Below are 22,891 nucleotides of genomic sequence, written 5' to 3'. Positions count from 1 at the left end.
AGGATGGCAAGAGACTCGAATTGAATCAAAACGAAAACGATTATTTTCTTTTCTTTTTCATACCTTACTCGGTTTAGAGTACAAAATGACCACGTTTCGTTAAAGTATTCTGAGACTCATTGATGGAGTGCTCCCCCTAGCGGCGCCGCTTGGTACTATCGTATCTCGGTTAACAGGATCCTGACTCGTGGTCGAAATTTATTTTTATTTAAATTTATTTATTTTTATTTTTAAAATTTATTTTTTTATTTACTTTAATATTTGGTTTAATACTTTTATTATATTCTGAAATACGAAATATGAAATGCCTTAAAAATGTTTATCCTGATACTGATTCGTTAAATTGATAAACATAATTTCATTTATAACTGTAATAACAATTAATTTCTACGTTAACAACAATAAACAGAATAATTCAATTTGGAGGTTAGCAATTGTTCGTTACGAGTTTGTATAGTTACGAACTGTCGCCTTTACGAAGTGTCGCCGTTACGAACTGTCGCTGTTACGAATTGTCCGTTACCAGCTGTCTGGTTACGAACTGTCGCGTTACGAGAGGTCATGGAACCCTATAATCACACAGATCGAGTATTAATATATTCGTATTATATAAATCATACTAAAAAGAAAGTAAATGAAGACTTCTCTTGGTTGTGGGTTGAACGAGTAGCTCTTCTCCAGATTCAAGCCGTCACAAATCCGGTCAAAAGATGTGGGATAAAAGGATATTATTTATACAAAAAAGCAGGGTTCAGCTGGTCCGGCTGATAGCTCCCTGTAAGGGCCCTTTGTCTAGGACTACAGATGAAGACCACAACGGCGGTGAAGGCGAATGGGGAAAACATTCGAAACGGCTAATTCAGCAGAAGTGGGAGCCTCTGTTTATCCCCTTGTTGCTCATTAGCTACGGATCTAAGAACTGATACGTGATAAGGCACTTAAGGAGGAAGAGCTAAATTAATCAATAGCATTAAGATGTGAAAAGCCACTGGATGACTACCACATTAGATACGCATACACGGCATCTAAGATTCGACAAGGGAGGATAATCAAATTTAGAATACAGGGCCTTCCAGGCCGACATTGAAGATTGGAACACGGAATATAAGAAATTTATACCAATCACTTGAACTTAAGAAATCAAACAAGATAATGCATAAACTATTGACCATAAATGGGGAAAAATTTAATATGCCCTGGTGTCAGTTGGGAAAGACACCCTCAAATTACTTGAGGAAAAAATAAAACCTTGCATGATTATAATATGACACTACTGAGAAGAATTAATTTACTTGTGGTGACTGCTCAACAACTTACATCGGTTGAACTGGTAGAACCTTTCCCAAACGTATAACAATGCGCAAAAGAGTTTTCAATAACAGAAAAACAGATTCTATGTATGCACTTTACCTTCTAGATCATAATCATCCTTTTAATGACAAATTTCAAATTTTTCATATTAAAAAAAGACCTTAAGTTATCTTTATTAGAATATATGGAAACAAGAATGAACCTAGTTGAACGTACATATTTTTTAAGGAAACCGTAATTTTGAGGAAGGTATTGAAAAAGCTTGCCGTTGAAAAGGAAGTTAAATCATAAAGTGTTTTACACATAAAAAAATGTTATCATCTAAAATATAGTGGAAAATTTGATCAGTTATTGTGTTTCTGGAGATTAAATCAAAAGCCCAAAAGTCTTTCGTCAAATATAGTTGCTAGGACATCTTTTAGATTGTTAATTGCTGACAAAATATTTGTTTGAAGAAGACCTAGGTTATCAAGAGTAGACAAATGACGTTAGAGGGAAATAAATTTAAAATGGTACTAACTGACAAAACAATTAACATTTTGTTTAATCCAAAATAGACTTAAACCACTATATAATAAACATATGATGATGAGTAAATAGTCAAATAAAATTATATATTCAGGTTCCACAAATCCGAATGAACTCGAGTTATCAGTAAATAATCATGATAAGGCACATTATGTTAATCTGACGTAATTGTTACGCATTTTCGGCAATAATATGTAATAAACCTAGTTCTAAATATTTGAGAATAACAATTGGTTTTAAAAAATATAAGATGTAGATGTAGATGTCATGACATACTTGTAAGATAAAAATAAGCAAGTTAAAAACATAACAGAAATTCATTCATTCGGTACATTGTCTTAAACACCCATACTACTACTACTTTTATTATAATATGTTACCGTATGACTATCTTAGGCCGATGTCAGATTATGCGTTTTAACCGGATGCGTTTCCGCCGCATCCGGTGAAAACGCATAGTGTGACAGATCGGTCCGGTTGCGTTGGAAACGGATGCGTTTTGAGTCATCGGTACGCGCTTACAAACTGCACCAGACTAAACGCATAGTGTGACAGGTCAGTCCGGTTGCGTTGGAAACGGATGAGTTTTCACCGCATCCGGTCAAAACGCATAATGTGGCATCGGCCTTACTTATTTACTACTTACTCCGCGGCGTTACAACCATTCGTGGGTTTTAGTCGACTTAACAACATGCCTCCACTCTTCTCTGTCTTGAGCAACCTCCACTCCATCGAATTCTCCACGCCCATAGTGTTCAGCTCTCATGCTATATTATTTCGCCACCGGAGTCGAGGGCGTTCGCGTGGATTTCTTCCGTTCACTTCCGCTGAAAAATACTACGGATGTATTAGTTTTTAGGGTGTCTTCATCAGTCCATCTAATTTCTTGTAAGGCAGTTATGTCCATGTTTCTTGATTAAAGTTCTGTGACTAACTGAGTTAAGGCTCGAGGTCGATATAGACAAAGTATGTTCTAGGTTCCTATATTCATTGTCCTTTGTCGTCGCATTTGTCGTCTTAAAAGATGCGTCCTTATCCGAGGCACATGCTTCGTTTTCATAACTGTGTTTTTGAAGTTATACTTCTTTACGATCGAGAGTGAAATTTTATAATGCCGGGTGCATGCGCACACAGACAGTATGTATTTCGTTGCTAATCTTTCAAGATATGTATGTATTAGCGCTGTCAGCGCCAATAAGTCGTATTATATCATATAAAAGGATATATTAGTGTTCTTAGTAAATGTATTATTTATTATAATTTTTGTGTCTTTGGATTTGTCTTCCTCGGGAATTTTTATAATAATAGTCAGTATGTTTTAAAGTATTTTTGTAGACTTTTTTACTTTATACTTGATCTATTAAATTTGTCAGTATCTATGAGAAATCTTGTAACCTGTCAAACCTAAAGGAATATAGCTTAGTGGTATAGCGTGTGACCAGGAGATCAAGAGGTCCCGGGTTCAAATCCCGGACGATTCATATTCTTTTTTTATATGTTTGGTATCGTCTTAATAAAAATTTTTTAAAAGTGGTAGGTAAAGAAAGTTAGTTTAATATTTAAATAAAATACAAATAACCTGTTAAGTATATTAATTTCCTTGAAATCATAATAATAGAAGTATAGCTTCTTACGTGCGTACAAAGTACACACATATTCTTTTTTACAAGAAAGAACAATTAGTCCCTTGCATAACCCTCCTCCTTTCTCATCCTGGACTTGGGACCAGACAACGGCTGAGTATGACGTATGACTATCTGGTTCCTGTAAAATAGCTCAAACATATCGACTAAGAGAAGGAAAAGTCCTATAGAAAACTAAAGAAGTTGGGAAGAGGATCCAGAAGAATATTGAAGAGCAAGAGAAGGAACGATACAATCATGAACTTTTTCTTCTGGGTTCTTTCCTTTAGTAGAACAGGGAATCTTGATAATTATTGTGATATTAAAAAAATTTTGATTTAATTTGTAATTGACACATTCTTTCACTTAACGGTTGGAAGTCTAGTGTATTGCAATTTATTTTCTTTTTCACTATTAATGCCACTCCCAGCTCTTTACTACCAATTGGCTTGCCATTTTGTAGAATAGAGTGTGTTTTTGTGTCTCTTATCTCATTACCAAACCATCTTGTTCAGTTAGCAGGTTTCTCTGCGCAACAGATTTATTCAAGGTTCTGACATTCCACGATCCTATCTCGAATTTCATATTTTGTTGCCTACAAAGTCGTCACCCGTCAATACGTCCTATACTCGAATACTCATCTGTTGGTTTCATAACTGTGCTCTTTCTAGGATTGAGTAGTTGGCCCGTCGCCCAACTCTCTTTTCGGAGGACCATTTCTCCCTTCCTCGTCAGCCCCACTACTCCTTTGAACCCCAAGAAATAGCAAGAAATGAAGGGAAAACTATTAAATAATTGAAGGCGATGGCCAAAAATAGAAATGCATGAAAAAATGGATAAAGGAAGAACAGGAATTCCAATCCATGTCTGAAATGTAAAGGGATATGAGAAGGTTAATATTTAATATACTATTGCTTTAAATATTCGCTTAATGTACGAGAATTAGCAATGCCAATATTATGATGTGCTGTTAAGATCTTCTATTTCTATACCATTAAATGACTTACAATCTCTTGATTCATAAGTCTTAATTTTATAATGACATAAACATATACATACGTGATAATCCCTCTTTATAAATACTTCATGGTTTTAGCATAATTTATATATGTAATGAACTTGACCAATTAGAACAATTAAAGATCGGTCTATTAATTTAATTTCGGTTTTTTTTTGTCAATTAAGCATTCAACTTTTTTGATTAGTAAGTACTTTTAGAAAATCGGCGAATATTGGGGATGTGAAGCAAACCGGGACAAAAACCATTAATCACAAAGACCAGAACGGAGCAGTGAATTTAAACGACCAGGTCAGGACTAACAATCAGGGTTTCCAATACTGGAAAGTGGGATTATTGTGTCCGAGCTATTATAATGATAGTAAATTTAAAAAAAAATGTAGTATATGAGCAAAGTAATCGCCAAATTCAATTTTATCCCATTATATATTGGATAATGGTTATGAATTTTTTTTTATTTATTTTACGCTGCAACCACAAGGGTTATTAGCGACATAAAAAACATAATACAGGTTAAGTTAGTAAAGTTACAATAGCTGACATAATCTGGTATCTTTTAGATAACTTATTGTATTTTTTTCATTTTAACATTTTAACATATTCGTGTTCACTTCTGCTTCCTTTTTATTCTTTGGGATGTTGTACTTCTTTCTTGTAACTTCATATATTTTGCACTGAGTAAATATAGGTATGCTTCACGGAGAGTGTTGTTTAAAATTTTCGCATATTGGTGGCACAGTTTCTCGTAAAGAGGTGTTTATGGGTTAAGTTATAGTGTCCCAGCCGCAAACAGGTTATTGTCACTTAGTGGGGTCTATTCGCTGTTGGTTGGAGCCACGGTTGTGATATACGGTTAACTCTTTACATTGTATTTCTGACTTCAAATCATAAGTTGAAACCTCGTTAACCTTCCGCAACTAACATAGGTTTTCTGAACATTAAAGCTAACATCAATGTCAGAGACCGACATAAAAAAATGTTTCCATTGACACACTTTCAAGCGTAGGGCTGTGTTCATTCTTTGAAGGAGTGAAATTAAACAAGAATTATACCTATTTTAATTGATTAAGCCTCTTAAACAATAACAAAATATCAAAGAAAATAAAAACCATTATGTATAATTATAACATCTCATTTGTGAAAATCAAGCTCAATTTTTTCACTGCTGTTTTTTTTTGTTCCTAGCTTCACCTTTTACACCTGGTAATTGGGTTACTAAATTATCAGCAATTGTTTGCCCATTCTTTCTTTAATATAGATATTTTTTTCATCGAGTATGACACGTCCAACATCGGTCTCTGAGACAAACTTTGAAACTCGGTCTCATGACTTGACACCGAAGACTCAAACTTCAACACTAAAAAGAGGCACCTGAATCTACTGACAGCTACTGATGACGGTGAAGATACATAATAAACAATTTGGATATATTCCTAAAAACTAAATGGTCCATTTCACAGACCGAATGTTAGTCACGGAAGGTTAATATGAATGGAGTCCTGGATGAAGAATGCCAAGCGGTCTAGTTGATCTGCTTCCTCATTTCCTTGGATACCCGAATGCGATGCGACAAACCTAAAGTCGACAGCGAGCTTGGTCGCTATTTCTAATGAAATCTGTGAGGCGATTGGATTATTGGTGTATAAACGTTTGATAGTGCGAAGTGAGCTTAGTGAATTGGTTAATTTGAGAGACACGGACTGTTGCGACTTTTTTATGTGGATAAGGGTTTGTAATATTGCATACAACTCTGCAATGTATGATGAAGTAATAAGATTGACTAAGTTTTCAATCTAATAGCACATAAAATAACATTAAAAATATTACTCTACATCCCACCAAATTGAAAACAATGGGAACCTTTTCTGGTTACACCTCCGAGGCTTCTAAAATTTGCAAGCCATAACGGATGCTGAGACTAAAAAAGATGAGGGAATTTTACAATTTATAATTCACGTCCCATCTGCTCAGCGTGGTAAAGTTCCAACGAGCATAGTTACCTTAGTACTCCATTCAGAGTAAGCATGTAAATAAAAAATGAATAACCATTTTCAATTTCGTGGTAACACGAAACTACAGCCGCATTATATTCTAGTTCAATCAGAGAGTGCAGCAAGCACCTCTACCGGTTTCGAAACTTATTAGTCTCTCATCAAGAGGCACATATGCTGCTCTCTTTGACTCAACCAGAACAAACCCCGGGGTGCAGTTACGCATTGCAACGAACGAAATGGCAAGGATGCCCTAGCATTTTAGTCCTAGCATCTTTAGTCTCAGCATCCGTTATGGCTTGCAAATTTTAGAAGCCTCGGAGGTGTAACCAGAGAAGGTTCCCATTGTTTTCAATCTGGTGGGATGTAGAGTAAAATTTTTAATGTTATTTTATGTGCTATTAGATTGAAAACTTAGTATTTTGCTAAATTGGAATTGTCTGATGATTTGGATGCGTCAGTGTATATCTTATAGTATTTTTGGAAAGTTTCCATTTCTATTTAGAATGATTGTTTAATCTCATCTGTTATAGAATTTGTTTTAATTTCATTAGATGAACCTTGCATTTTGAATGAATTCTAATCAGAACCATTTGCGCTTTTAATAAATCAGATCAGACTTTGCATTTAGCTTTAAAGTTTTAGTAAGATCTAGAGTTAACCATTGTCTTAATCAACTTCACTTAAGCAAGACTCTCTAAATGTTTGTGCTATTTTAGTACTGAGGCAAATTTTCTTTTTCGTTGGAGTATTTTCATCATATAGTGGTTCACTTATATTTTGATCAATTAAACAAAAGCTCTTCTGTCAAGTATAATTTTATTATCTTGAATTGAATCTTAACATATTTACCATAGACGTTAGTATTAAATTCAAATATAATACTTCACTCACCGACACAAAATTCCGCTACTAAAAATTTGCCACTACAAACATGTACCGTGCCATAATTTGTTTCCTAAAAGACTGTCACCTTTACTACAAAAGTCAAAAGTCAAAATTTTATTTACGCATATAGCATTTACAGAATAAGTAGGTATAAAACAACAATAATTATAAAAGTAAAAAATAGTTATAAGTATAACCTATATAGTCTTACAAAGTTAAATCATTAGAATATACATACAAGTAAAAATATATTAAAAGATTACTATAACAATAACAAGATGTAGTTGTGACTAGATTTTTTTTTCAATAATTATAAAAAAAACTGAAACATATATATAACAAAAAGTTTGGAGGTAACAAATTTGAAATCAGATTACATATTTAATAAATAAGACACATTTTACCATAATAATTTTAACATTAATTTGATAGAAACTTTTTTATTTTACCACTAAATTTATTAAAACCATCACTAAATAAATCCAAATCACACTTTTGTAACATTTCATTTGTTAATTTGCTCATTCGACAAATAGGCGAGTTAATGCCATAATTGGTTCTATGAAACTCAATGTTAAGTAGTTGGTTATTTCTGGAATTAATAGATGGAACACGCAGGCCAACAGCTGCCAGGAGATCTGGGTCATCAATAATATTATTTATGATTTTATATATTGTACAAATATCTAAATAGTTCCTTCTGGTTTCCAAAGGGGTTAAATTCAAAAGCCTCATGATGTCATTAACATTTATCTCTTCATAAGGTATTTTTAGTTTGTGACCTATTCGTCTCAAAAACTTTCTCTGAACTCGTTCAAGTTTTTCTTTGTTCACAGTGTAATATGGATGCCATATAGGTGCTGCATATTCTAGAATTGATCGCACTAAGGAACAGTAAACTTCCTTTAAAACAAATATATTGTCAAAATATTTTAATGTTCTAAAAACAAACCCTAACAACCTCATTGCTTTATTTGTAATCAGATCAATATGGTTTGAGAAATTTAATTCACTATCAAACCATACACCAAAATATTTTATTAGGTAACATCTTTCAAGGCCTACCGAATTCAGAGTGTAATTGAAAAGAATAGGTTTTTTTATTCTGCTAAATGTAATGATTTTACATTTATTTATATTTAATGTAAGATTATTAGTATTACACCAATTTGAGAAGATATTGAGTTCTCTTTGTAAGTCTAGACAATCATTTGGAGATTTGATGATGTTCAGTATTTTGACATCATCTGCGAAGGCCTTGAATAAACAGTTATTAAAAACATTCTTGATATCATTAATAAATACATTGAATAATAAACTTGATAAGTGACCACCCTGTGGAATTCCAGAAGTAACAATGATTTCAGATGAGATAAAGTTCTTCATTTTCACAACTTGTTTTCTTTCTTTAAGGTTAGTGTAATAATTATTATATTAAGATGTAACTTATATCCCAACTTGTATAAAAACAAATTGTAATTATTGCATGTAAATAATATTGTAAAATGTTAGTACCAGTGTCAATGGCCAGACAGATTAATTTTTACAACTTATAACTTTATTATTTGTACATCAGCTTGTAGGTACATGTAGTGATATCGTTTGTAATTATTTCAGTAACAAAATAGTTTTGCTTATATGACATTACACGGGGCTGAATGGAAGCGTTGTATTTTTTCCTAACTTTAAAAAATTCTGTGGAAAAATGGAAGAGCTGATTTTGTTTCATAGTCCTTTCGTATTATCCCGCAGGCATTACTTTGTTTTTGGAATTATCCGAATATCTCTTTTCTTGTAAGAGCTGCACAATTTTTTGTAAATTAAAACACTGATTGACTCATAAACATAAACATCTTAAATAGAGGTTGGATTGATAAGATTAGAATGGCCCGCATTCAGACCAGATCTCAATCCTATCGAGCATTTATGGGATGAATTGAAAATAGCTATTCCCCATCATCCTAGGTCTCCAGAAAATTTGGTACAGTATGGGCCTGGTAGGGGAATATCGGGCTATTCCCCAGGCAATGGTAACACATCTTTATTCGATGCCAAACATATTTAGAGGAGTCGTTGCTGAGAGAGGTGGACATACCCGCTATTGAATTGTTTTGTTTTGTGGTATTAATTGTGGTGCGTTTGATATTTTTAATTAAATAAACCTTCAAAGCAGTGTTTTTATTTACAGCTTTTACAAGAAAAGAGATATTGGGATAGTTAAAAAAACAAAACCGTAGGGATGCCTCGGAGATAATACTTAAGGAATAGAAACAAAATCAGCCGCTCAATTTTTCCACAGAATTTTTTAAAATTAGGAGAAAATACAACGCTTTATTTCACCCCCGTATAATGCCTACAAACTGATGCAAAAATCTTGAAAATCGGAGTACAAACAATAAAGTTATAAATTGTCAAACTTAATCAAAAATTTTTAGTGGCGGAATTTTGTGCCGGTAAGTGTATTAATCTATTTGAGTTTGTACCGGTACACGTGTAAATGTATATGCACGTGTATAAACATAGAATTTAAAGTACATAGTTCAGTACTTCAGATCACACAATCACAGTCGTGGGTTATTTATATACTTTAATTTTATCTAGAGTGCTGAGTATAGTCCAACAATATCTTTGAGAGGATGAATCACTCTTACAAACGAAATCTTCCACCGTTAATTGTCGAATTCCACAATTTCAGCAAAGTCGTTATTTATTTTTTTTTTGGATTGAACTAAACTAACTTTGTTATTTTTAAACTCTTTTCTTTAGTTCAATCGCTTGCGTCAAATCTTTAGACGTTAATTTGACTGCCTTTTCTTCAATGCAAATGAATGAAAATTTGCAGATAAATGCATTCGCGGGAACAATACAGGAATAGTCAATAAATTTTTTTTATGTAAAACGATTTTAATGAAAAATCCTTAAATTCTCTTGTTTTTTACAATGTAGAAACTTGAAACTTTTACAGATTATAGCTAATTATATGAACTATAGGTAATTTCACTTTTTACGTTAATTGTTTAGGCCCGAAACAATTAACTTGGGTCCGAAAGTGTTTGCTTAAGGACAGGCTTACGTTGCATTGAGCCGAGTGCCATCATTAGATGGCTTGCGCATCGAAGAACTGCATTGCGAGAAATTAACAGAGTCTATACCGTGCAATACTAAAGCATTAAATGAGATGGAAAGGCTGCGAAAACTGTAAGAGATGTAAATAATGATTTTGATTTAAGAAATGTATGAAGAAATTACAGAAAATGTACAGTGTATGTATCAAATGTTGAAATAAATGCAAAAAGTGTCTATCATATACATCCTTTTTTTTAAACATGAAAATATATTTTAATGTTTAAAAAATGTAAGACTAAAAAGTAAAAAATAAAAAAATATGAAAAAAAATTTTTTTTAAGAAAAGCTTTTCTTTAATTATGAGTGAGTAAAATTAAAAATATAAAAAAAACAACTAAAAAGCAAAAAAAAAAATCAAACTCAAAGGATTATTCGGAAAAAACTGTTATGACAGATTAAATATACAAAAATCTCACACATTCGTTAAAAAATATCTAACAACACATTCGTTAAAGAAAAGCGTGGCATGTCTTCATCGAATAAACGGTTTTCGCCCCACGCTTTTCTTTAACGAATATGTTAGATTTTTTCAATTTATTAACGAATGTGTGAAATTTTTGTATATTTAATATGTCATAACAGTTTTTTCCGAATAATCCTTCTAGTTTGATTTTTTTTTATTTTTTGCTTTTTAGTTGATTTTTTTATATTTTTAATTTTACTCACTCGTAACTAAAGAAAAGCGTTTCTTAAAAAAATGTTTTCATATTTTTTTATTTATTGTTAATTTACTATTGTTTCAAATGCAACACTTGTTAAAGAATAAAACCGTCTATTTTCTTTGTTTTAGAAGTTACTGGGTAATTCAAAAAACAAAATAACAAAGCGTAAGGCTACAACACGATTTTAATGTACTTAAACCCTTATAACGCGTCCTTCCTACAGGTTGTCTCAAACCTATAAAAAAATCATTTCTCTTCTTCCACCCAGTATAAGCTCAAAAAAGAAGTTTGAGTAAACATTTGCTCAACAGTAGATATAAACACCAAAGAAAAATCTAAGTTGCAGTTAACTCCCGTTTATCCGTGGCACGGTTGTCGCGGATAACGAAAATCGCGGATAGGCCGTAACTGGAAGTCAAATACATAAATGCAAAAAATAAAAATCCAAAATCACGCGTCTTTGTTGGTTACTTTCCACTGCAGCAATAGATTATTACAATTTCTGCATATATGTAATAATAAATTACTATATGTATTTATAGGGAATAAACTACACTATTCTTTAAAATCATATATTTTTACATTATTTAAGAATTGAAAAATCTATAGAGTCGCGGATAATAATCCGTTCGTAGCTAAACTGGAGTTGGCTGTAATAAAAAAATAGCGGAATCCGTTAATCCGTTCCCGAGAAAATCAGCGTAACATGAAAAGGAGCATAACTTTTGGTGGTGTTTTGAGGTTAAGATTATTTTATTAGAAATTAATTCCATCGTAAAAATATGGTTTATGAAAATAATAGTTAAAATGAGTGTAATTATAATAACATGTCTACTATATAATTATATCCAGTTATCCAAAATTATTGTCACCATTGTGGGCTCTGAAGGACAGAAACAGCTATACAGCGCATGTCTATCATTAATTCAGATATCCTTGTCAGTGTACGTCAATTTTAACTATGTATATTCAGATATAGGTATTTGTCAGTATAAGTCAACTTTGACTTTTCAAATTTTAGTAAAAAAATAAGGAGCCATAAAATCTATACACTCACATCGATTTTTGCAGGATTGTTTGATAAAAATATTTACAATTACTTAACTGGTAATATTGTTAAATAACTTAATAAAAAAAGGTCTCATGAAGGTAGTAATATTTTTTTTAATAGTGGTCCAAGGACTAAAATATGGACCATATTATCCAAGTGGTTTATGGTGCTAGAATATTTTGTGAATCCAACCCCTTGACAGGTTGATAGAAGTCTAGGTTATTTGATAGGCGGTTGATTATAATTTTGGTTAGTAATTTATACAGATTTAAGGATATTGGTAGGTAAAATAATAAATTGTCGATGTTCTTTACTTTAGTTATTTTTAACTCAAAATACATAGATATTGATTACTTAATTAGAAAGTAAAAATTAATAAAAAAGTTATCACATAATAATAGTTTATGCATCCTAAACCTGGACCATTACAAATTAATAAGAAGAAGACTAAGCGAAATAGAAAACACAAAAAATGAATAAGATAATTGCTCCAGTCTTTTGGAATCGTACCATCTTGTAAGCATTTATTAAAATTGTATTACTGATTGTACTAGGATTTCTTCTACTGCTTTTATTGCTTTAATAACGAGTCCATCATCACGAGGTGACCAATAATTATTCTTCTTTTCCCTTAAAATTGCTGTTACTTCTGACACTGTAATCGGTAAAGATAAGTATTTCAAATCACTGATTTGTGAGGGATTTTCTTTTTTACTTTGTGTGAGTTCTCTTCTCATTATCTTTAAACCTTTGTTCTCTTCTACTGTTTGAGTAATTACGTTGGTAATATATCTTCACACGCCTTTTCTAATTCCTTCTCCAATTCTGTGTTCTCCAATTCTTCTTTGTTTCTTGTTTTTTGTTCGCTTAGTTTTCGTCATATTTCTATTAGATCTTGTGCATCTTTGTTAAATTTTTTCAGCACACTTTTGCAACTGTAGGAACCAGAATGAATTCTGTCTTCTGCCATTACCCATCATGTGGCTTCCAGAATAATTATTTTTAACTGTGTGTTTTTTTGTCTGATGGCTGTTATTTGTAATAATTTTTATGTAGGTAAATGTTTACGACATTCCTAGATGTGCCTCCTATTTTTGATGAAATGCCCTTGAAGATGCCATCTAGCGGAAATACAGGGCAAGATTTAATAAAGAACTGTGTTTGATATCTGACTTTTATTTGGAAAATTCTTATATAAAAAATCAAAATAATATTACTTAAATTATAACAAGTGTCACACTTATTTCGGAATTGTCTAAAGTTTGATCGACAAAATTGACGAATCCTGCCCTGAATTTTCAAAAGTGCAGCTCAGCGGTAATCTGGGTGATGGTTGGACTTCTAATTAGTGGCCATTCTGTAATTACAAGTCACGTGACCAGTCGCCTTTACTACGTGTATACGTTGTTGCTTGCTTATTGTTCTTGACGTAGCTTGAATTACCATCGTTAAGTATTTAGCAGGAAGTTTGGCCAAGATCAAACAGAAAGGTTTTAACAAAAATTCGGTTTATCATCTGTGTATTTAGTAACGGCAATGGATCGCTATTTACTTTATATACACCATCATACCATTACTTTAAATATACAATATCATAAACTTAATTACTTCTTATTTATATATTATTAACACTTTAAGATTCAGGTCAAATCGATTTCAAAATCTTTCAATTGAAAAAATTCTCATAAATCTTTAATCTATTTTTGTTAAATCTTTTTTTTTTCAATAAAATACCTACTTTTTGAGTTATTTGTCAAAAACCGCCTAAAAACGAGTTATATTTTGTTGAAAAATGAAGGTATTTACTCGAAAATAACTCGAAAGGTATTAACTTGGTGAAAAAATGCTAAAGAACAAAAGTTGCTTAGAATTAGACGTTTTATCCATTTCCGAACTTACTTTGAACATATATTTTTTCACCTCTTATAAGGGGTGAAACTCACCCCCAGGACAAAAGCACACAGGGGCCCAATACCATTTTTATTCTTTAACATGTTATCTATGTGTTTGCCAAATTTCATGTCAATCCAAGCGGTGCTTTAAAATTTAAAGCAAAAACCGTGATTCAATGTATTTTATAATTTGCTAGCCGTTGCTAAGGGCAACCGACACAATAAATCACAGTCGTAACGAAAAATAAATCTCTACTACACTTTAAAAATCATTTTTATTAATTAAATCCCAGAAAAGATCCCAGTTATCATTAGAAAACAAAGTATTATTATACAAAATTATACTAAAGCCGATATGGAGTTATGGTATAGATTTATGGGGCTGCAGCAAACCGAGCAACACTAAAATACTGCAAACCTTTCAATCAAAGACGCTGCGCATGATGGCGAATGCACCATGGTACGTTTCCAATATAACTATCCATAATGACCTTGGGATACCATTCATCGAAGATGTTATTAAACTACAGGCAAACAAAGCCCAAGAAAAAAATTTCGCCCATGAAAGTCAAACTATTCAACAACTCTACCAGCCGCCACTTGTGGGAAGAAGACTGAAAAAGACATGGCCAGAGGACCTAACTGATTAGCTGTATTGGAGAACCATCGATGGATGGTGCCCAAAGCATGCCAGGATTCAAGACTTTGCTACTATTTGCTAAATACTCTGTGTTGTAATTGGAGTAGATTGTAAATTTGCACTTAATAAAATGATAAAAAAAAATTAATTAAATTGATTTTCGGTTAAAAAGTTTTTATTTTAAGATAATATAAGTCTTTCTTTAGTCAATGACTGTGAAATAATTTCTTAATTGTTATAAATAAAGTCACTACCACTTAAGAAAACAAAAACAATTATCTCGGCTTCAATTGGTCGTAGAACATTTTTATTTGGTTTTGAAGCTTTACTTTGACTTCAGCAACAATAACCTGAAAGTTAGAAACTCATAGGATGTACAGGGGCGGTTTCAGTTCTAAATGTTTATAACGAAATTTGCCCCCTTATTTTCAAACCCGAAATAAGAGTTTGAAAAATGTTTATACGCATTTGATTTGTGTTACCAAAATATACAATTTAGATAGCTACAGTTTTTTTTATTAAATGCATATTTTTCAAGGTATTCTCAAAAAACCCTCTAAAAAGTCGATTTTTGCGTCGAAAAACTGTTATTTTCAAGCGCGAATAACTCGAAAAATATTAGTTTTACCAAGAAAATGTAAAAAACATTTTTTCTTAGAATCACTTTTTCCATCGAATTACATAGTTAAAATGTAATACAAAATTCCCACCACCGAGATGGGGTGGCAACCACCCTCGAGATGGGGTCGCATCCACCCCCAAGGTTTTAGCGTATGATAGCGGCATGATATATAAAATGATCCTTGGACTATTATTCCCTACCTTCTTTGAAAATTTCAAGTAAATCCATGCTGGACGAAAAAATTGCGAGCCAAAATGCTTCATTTCCTCAATCGATTGGGGCCGACCGACCGGCTCTGTCCCATTATGCAGCTGACCGACTATAATAACTTTTATGTATATTTAATTTAGAATGTGTGTACTGATTTTCAACCTTAGTAAATGGAAATAATTACCTTCGTAGGAAAGCAACTTTGATACCTTCTCAGTAACCCCTGTTCTACGTTTCGTTTGACCGACCGCAGTATGTTTCTCTACACACTCACAGTAATCAACTGTAAAAAATCTAGCTTTTGTAAATTCAGAGAGATTTTTCAGCGCTGCCTCTTGTTCTAATACATTAAAAATAATATTGCTTATTTCCTGACCGTGAATTTTTAAATAGTTGGTTTTTAATTCCTGGGTTTGCGGTCTGTTATAAATAAAACACTTGATTTTGCTTAGACGTTTCGGCTGTTTGCCATTTTCAATAAGCACTTTTAATTATTAAACATTACACTGTTAACAAACATATTTTATATACAATACACGTAATATTTTGAAATTTAAAAAAAAATGCACATCGTGTTTCTCTAAGATGTTAAGAGAGAATGCCAGGCATGGGCATTGGGCATATGGTAAAAGCACTTCACAACGGTTTTGGATGGTGGTCATAAAACCAAAACGATAATATACAGGAGATCAAGTTACATAATATAGGAAAGAAATAAATCTGACTAATGTTTAACTTTCAATAATGGGAGCAAGATATTTTGCAGTTATGATCTGAGTATGTAACTCGAAATATGAATACTGAGGTGCGTATTTTTTTTTGTATTTTATATGGAACAGAGGCTTGACGCTATAACAAGGATATTCGTTAATGATAGAACATTATAATAAAACAGAATATTTGAGATGTGGTCATGTAGAAGATTTTTAAAAATAACCTTGGTTGAAAAGATTAAGAGACAACCACATTTGTAACCGAATGAAATAAAGAAAAATGAGATATTAAATACAATTAAAAAAAGAAATTTACATTATTTGGAAACATGTTATGAGAAATGAGATATGTGTTTATGTAGATCGTTATATAGGAAAAGATACTGGACACAAGAAGCTTAGGACGCTGACATATATCCTGGCTAAACAAAATTGATATAATGATACAAACTGCAACTCTGTGGAGTTGCTATCAGAGGTAGCACGTAACAAAAAAATAAAGAAAATAAAAAAAAATAAAAATGCCGTATTTAAAGTGTTTACCAATGGTGTGCTTACAACCACACTCAATTTATCAAATTGTGATATATATATTGGAGAGATCTTTAATATCAGTTTTATTATTGATTCTGGAAAAAGAGCAAAATTATAACAAAAGATGTATATTGGAGATGATCCACATAAAAAAAGACCAAAATTGTATCAATAATAAAACTGATATTAAAGATCTCTCCAATATATATCACAATTTGATAAATTGAGTGTGGTTGTAAGCATACCATTGGTAAACACTTTAAATACGGCATTTTTATTTTTTTTTATTTTATTTATTTTTTTGTTATGTGCTACCTCTGATAGCAACTCCACAGAGTTGCAGTTTGTATCATTATATCAATTTTGTTTAGCCAGGATTTATGTCAGCGTCCTAAGCTTCTTGTGTCCAGTATCTTTTCCTATATAACGATCTACATAAACACATATCTCATTTCTCATAACATGTTTCCAAATCATGTAAATTTCTTATTTTAATTGTATTTAATATCTCATTTTTCTTTATTTCATTCGTTTACACATGTTGTTGTCTCTTAATCTTTTCAACCAAGGTTATTTTTAAAAATCTTCTACATGACCACATCTCAAATATTCTGTTTTATTATAATGTTCTATCATTAACGAATATCCTTGTTTTAGCGTCAAGCCTCTGTTCCATATAAAATACAAAAAAAAATACGCACCTCAGTATTCATATTTCGAGTTACATACTCAGATCATAACTGCAAAATATCTTGCTCCCATTATTGAAAGTTAAACATTAGTCAGATTTATTTCTTTCGTATATTATGTAACTTGATCTCCTGTATATTATCGTTTTGGTTTTACGACCACCATCCAAAACCGTTCTGAAGTGCTTTTACCATATGCCCAATGCCCATGCCTGGCATTCTCTCTTAACATCTTAGAGAAACACGATGTGCATTTTTTTAAAATTTCAAAATATTACGTGTATTGTATATAAAATATGTTTGTTAACAGTGTAATATTTAATAATTAAAAGTGCTTATTGAAAATGGCAAACAGCCGAAACGTCTAAGCAAAATCAAGTGTTTTATTTATAACAGACCGCAAACCCAGGAATTAAAAACCAACTATTTAAAAATAATATACAAACTTACAAACTAAAAGGATATTTGGACATATTATAGACATAGATTCATTTATAAAATCGGGATATTTTTTATTTTATACGCATTTTTACGAATTTCCTCTGACCCAAAAAAAAAACAATTTTCCTTAATCTCTGGAGAAAACTGTTAGACTACAGCCGTTTTTTATAAAAATCATTTCCTATTAAATCCGGCTAAATTGAGCGAAACGTAAAGTTCAGCAAGTTTCAGAAGCCTCACATCACATACGTACACACACACACATACGCAATTTTCTTCGACAAAAACCCACATTTGGAAATTGTCCTTCAGCGAATGACAGCCAAAAATTGTGGAGTGGAAATAAGTCGGAAATTGATTTTTATTTGGTGGTAAAGAGTAATTGCAGGAGTTATTGAATGGCGTGCTGCTGAGAGTTCCTGCGACGAAGAAGAGAAGCAATGGATAAAAAGCGAAAAGAAGGAGAAGGGAAAATCGAGGAGGCACTACCAGTTTCTCGGCAAATCTACTGCAGTGATACGGATAAGACGTTTGGTTCAGTATTTTTGTATATTATACATTGTTAAAGAATTAATATTATTACCTAAATTGATATCTATAATCGAAGAAATAAGAATAGTAAAACGAAGAGAATAAATGAAGGACTGAAAAAAGGAGAAAATAAATAATCGAAAACAAGAGCCAGGGGCGTCTATGACCTGTAGCCATGGTATGCGAATTCAGCAAAAAATTTAAAAGCAGCGACATAGTACATTCTTCAACACTTTTTGCTGGATATTTTAAAGAACCGCTTGGATTGACATGAAATTTGGCATACGCATAGCTAACATGTCAAAGAAAAAAAAGTGATATGGTGCCGATTTGTACTTTGGCCCTGGGGGTGACTTTCACCCCATCTCGGGGGTGAAAAAATATATGTCCAAGATAAGTCCCGAAATGGATAAACTGACTAATTTTAAGCAGCTTTGGTTCTATAGAGTTTTTTCACCAAATCAATACATTTCGACTTATTGGCAAGTGAATATTTTCATTTTTCAACAAAATAACCACGTTTTTAGACAGCTTTTCGCAAATCACTCAAAACATAAGCATTTTGTCGAAGAAAGTACTCTTAAAAAAACTATAGCCTATAAAATATGAAAAAACCGGTGTATACAGGGTGTTTGATTAATAATTGTTCATATAGTAACTGGAGAAACCTTGTTTTATCTAAAAATTTAAAAACTATTTTTGCTCAGTATTTTAAAACTATTCGAGGTATCGTTTTCATACTTGGCAGGAAGTATAGGTACTGTACAAACTACTAAGTTATGTTAAACCAACGTTTATGGCTATTACCAGAGGCGTACGACGGGGGAAAGTGAATGGTTGACCCTTTCCAAATTCTACGCCACTGGCGGAATTGCTATTTTAGTTCAATTATTGGATTCTCCAATACTTTCTATGAAAATAATATGCTCTTCATTCGTAACGATAAAGTCATTAGTTTTCCAGATCTTTGAAGTTAAAAATGAAACGACACGGTTATTTTGGTTAATAATGTATTGTGTCGCTTCATTTTTAATTTCAAATATCTCGAAAACTAATCATTTTATCGTTCCGAATGAAGAGTACATTATTTACATAAAAAGTACTGGAAAATCAAAAAATTACACTAAAATAGCAATTTCGTCAGTGGCGTAGAATTTGGGAAGGGTCAACCAGCCACTATCCCCTATCGTACGCCTCTGGTAGTAGCTTGAAACGTTTATTTCTCTTAATTTAGTAGGGTGTACAGTACCTACACTTTCTGCCAAGTATGATAAGGATACGCCAAATAGTTTTAAAGTACTGGGTACAAATCATTTTTAAATTTTAATCATATGCATTATATCATAAATTAATAAAAATAACTGTGCCGTTTCATATTTAACTTCAAACATCTCGAAAACTAATGACTTTATCGTTACCAATGAAGAGTATATTATTTACGTAGAAAGTATTGGAAAATCTAAAAACGGCACTAAAATAGTAATTCCTCCAGTGGCGTAGAATTTGAGAAGGGTCAACCATTCACTATCCCCTGTCGTACGCCTCTGGTAGTAGCTAGAAATGTTTGTTTATCATAATTTAGTAGGGTGTATAGTAGTCGCACTTTCTGCCAAGTATGAAAAGGATACGTCGACTAGTTTTAAAATGCTGGGGAAAAATAATTTTTAAATTTTTAGATAAAACACCCTGTAACTCAGTAATGGACCACATTTTATTTAAGTATTTTAGGTTAAATCTTCGTATTTTGTGCTAAGGTTTCTCCAGTTACTATATGGACAATTATTAATGAAACACCCTGTATATTAGGTCCCTATACCTAGCAGAAGCAGAGTTATAGGTAATGAAAAATAGGTTCATATTCGAAAAATTCCAAATAGAATAATTCAATGTGAAATACCAAAACAATGAAGCATTCTTGGGGAAAACACATTGCAACTTTTTTAAAGTGTTTAAAAAAAGCTTCATTTCTGTTTTTATAATAATAATAAAAAATTTCTAGCATCAAATGTAAGCAAGTAACGCTCAAAATAAAGTTGGTCAGGAAGATCACCCCCCCCCCCCCATTAACAACTTAAATGAAATTAATCGTTACCGCTTCACAAGTTACTTTACTTACATAATATGTTGTGTTTATATGATCTGTAAGTTTCATCGATTTAAAGTGCTTATTTTTGAAAAGATTTGGATTTAAAGAAAAATTCGTAAATATTTTAATTTTGAAAAAAAGCTTTTTTTTTCAAAATATGTAACTTAAAAATTGTTAGAGATACCAAAAATCTTAAACAATAAAAAAGGTCGGCTTTACTTTTTTGAATATTTTTTATTTTTTTGTTTTTCTGTAAGGCAAAAATTGGTTAAGATTCGGTGTTTCTAAATTTGCATACACTCGTGATAAGTGACTCGTTCAAATCCTCTTAACTACAGATCATTCAAAAATAAGGACTTTGAACCGATCAAACTTACAGATCATATTATGATCAATACATACGCGAGTAAAAAATTTGTGAAGTGGTAACAATTTAGCTCTTTTGAAATGCTAATTAGGCGGTGAATTTCCCGATTTATTACCAAAAAAAAAAGGACCAACTTTATTTTGAGCGTAACTTGTTTACTTTTGATGCTAAAAATTTTTTTAAAAAAACAAAAATAAGCATTTTTTAAATACATTAAAAGAGTTAAAATGAGTTTTCCCCAAAATGTGCTTAATTTTTGGTTATGGCACGTTAAAATATTCGATTTGGAATTTGACGAATACGAACCTATTTTTCATTAGCTATAACTCTGCTTCTACTAGGTATAGTGACCTAACATATACACCATGTTTTTCACTTTTTTACGTGCTATATTTTTGATACGAATTTTTTTTCGACCAAATACTTACTTTTTGAGTTATTTGCGAAAAACCGTCTGAAAACGTGGTTATTTTGTAGAAAAAATAACATATTCACTCGCAAATAACTCAAAAAGTATTAACTTCGTAAAAAATTTTTATAGAACTAACGTTGCTTAGAATTAGTCATTTTATCCATTTCCGGACTTATTTCGAACATATATTTTTCACCTCCAAAAGGGGGTGAAAATCACCCCTAGGGCAAAAGCACACATCGGCACAATATCAATTTTTTTCTTTGACTTGTTAGCTATGTGTATGCCAAATTTCATGTCAATCCAAGCGGTTCTTGAGGCTTTTGAAACGTGGTGCTATAGAAGAATTTTAAAAGATCCTTGGATTGAGAAAATTCAAAACTCCACAATACTAGAACGTCTCAGCAAGACTATTAAGATTATAGAAAGCATCAAGAAGAGAAAGCTGGAGTACTTCGAACATGTAATGAGAGAACCCAAATATAGGTTGCGGCAACATACTGTGCACGGCAAAATAGAAGACAAACGCAGTCCAGGACAAATAAAGTCTTCATGGTTGAAGAACTTGCGAGATTGGTATGGTACATATGCTCGTTGGCGTGGTTGTGAATAAAATTAAGATAGCTATGACGGTAACCAACGTTATGAAAGGACATAGTATATGAAGAAGAACAAAGATTTAATTAAAGCTGACAAAACATCATTTTGGTGTAACACACATCATATGTATCGTAAGTGGGTTAGAGTTTAAAAAATTTAAAACCCTTATATACCGCCATCTTTATGAGCCTATAAGATGACCTCATTTAGGATATCGTCTCTTCAAGGTAAGGCTACTATATTTTTAATTATGGGAGTCTGAATGGGGGAACTTGTGAAACATAGATTGTGTTGTAATGTAGGATATAAGGTTGGGTGAGCTCACACGTATTGTTAAGAGGCTGTTGCGGTTACTAATATGTTTTAAGTGAGCTTTTAGTAACGACTCTTAAAACAGCGTTTTTGGCGGTGCAGGTTATTGATAGACAAAATGCATGGTTATAACAGCAGATCCAATAAGATGTAAATTGGAGCTGGAAGGTCAGATAATAGAACAAGTGATGGAGTTTAAATACCTAGGCATCACACTATCTAGCTACGGAAGGCTCGAAACAGAAGTGGAAGATCAAGTGAATAGAGCAAACAGATCCGCAGGTTGCCTGAATGACACAATATGGAGAAATAAAAATATCGGAAAAGAAATGAAAGGTAGAATTTACAAAACAGTCGTCAGACCAATAATGACATACGCTGCAGAAACACGACCCGACACAGAGAGGACAAAAATATTACAGTGGAACCTCGATAACTCGGATTATTCGGGATCGCGGCCGATCCGGATTATCGAAAATCAGGGTTAGCCGGAAAATATGGTAAAAATTAATAAAATACGGTATATTTACAGATAAACTCCGTTAGAATTGAAATAACATGAAATATATATTGTTATATTTCTATTTGATATGAAAATTAAATTTTGATAATTATAAACAAAATTCACTTTAATATAAAATATTT

This window comes from Diabrotica virgifera, chromosome 7 (assembly GCF_917563875.1).
Source record: "Diabrotica virgifera virgifera chromosome 7, PGI_DIABVI_V3a".
Lineage (NCBI taxonomy): Eukaryota > Metazoa > Arthropoda > Insecta > Coleoptera > Chrysomelidae > Diabrotica > Diabrotica virgifera.
This window is presented reverse-complemented; position numbering follows the sequence as displayed.